The sequence below is a fragment of the Salvia hispanica genome, chromosome 5 (genome assembly GCF_023119035.1).
Source record: "Salvia hispanica cultivar TCC Black 2014 chromosome 5, UniMelb_Shisp_WGS_1.0, whole genome shotgun sequence".
Classification (NCBI taxonomy): domain Eukaryota; kingdom Viridiplantae; phylum Streptophyta; class Magnoliopsida; order Lamiales; family Lamiaceae; genus Salvia; species Salvia hispanica.
In genome coordinates, this window is record NC_062969.1 from 34,274,622 (window position 1) to 34,275,599 (window position 978).

The window sequence follows — 978 nt, forward strand, 5'->3', positions numbered from 1 at the left end:
CAAAATCAAAATCACGGAAGGCTCTTTCTCTGGAGATTTTTTTCCATAAACATAAACACAACCACGCATAGTAAGAAGTTATGTGCCGTCGTTCACCATCTCAAGAGTATTTCGCTATTATCAACGATGGAGGAATGTAAAAAATGTTTATGCGTATGATTTTTGTAGTGCATTTCCGTTCTATAAATTATTGCAACTTTGTAAATTACAATCTGTTGCAATTTTTCTAACCACTACGGAGGCAACCACTCTTGCCCTTCGGCCTTCGCCCTAGTCCGTAGCTGTTCATGGAGATAAAGTCGCAATTTTTGAACAAGGATTCTCATCCGATCAAAGCAAATATTTCAATTATGTGAATTAGTATCTACATTTTGTTTATAGACGAAAAAAATGGTGTTTGGCAGTGATGATTAGATTACTAATCCCAGCTCTATGAGACCTTTGTTTTGTGTGAAGGTATCAGGGACAATATTTTTTTCTCACTTCTCGTCTGAGCCACTCCATTTTTAATTTTAATTTGTTGCAATTTTTCTACTGAATTTACGTTGTTCAAATTGTTTTGTGATTAATGTCTTTTTGTATTTGCACGACAATATTTTAGTATCATGAAGGCAATGTAATCGCGTCATGTTTGTTGGAGTTGGACTGAAATATAGGAATATGATGTACATAATGTAACTTGGTATATATCTATAATGTATTTCGTGTTTTTGGGTGATGTAACTTGGTATATATCTATAATGTATTTCGTGTTTTTGGTATATATCTTGTTGTCTTACCGAGGCTATTTATGAATACAACGTTTGCCAATATCAGTATTTGACATTGTGTAATAGCTAAGTAACATATTATTCAACCCAGTTAGTAACGATTTACATTATCATTACTCTAGATTTACATTAGTCAATTTTTTGATTTACATTGTTTAGCACATAGTAATTCAATACTGTCCAATTTCGTTGATTGTTTTGTTTTTAT

General features: G+C 32.4%; 1 non-coding gene across 1 annotated transcript; it reads left to right on the plus strand.

Moving 5' to 3' along the window:
- Positions 1–396: 396 nt before the first annotated feature.
- LOC125191449 lies at positions 397–505 on the plus strand. The gene has a single exon (XR_007171132.1). It is a non-coding gene; the product is annotated as a small nucleolar RNA snoR69Y (small nucleolar RNA).
- Positions 506–978: the final 473 nt, after the last annotated feature.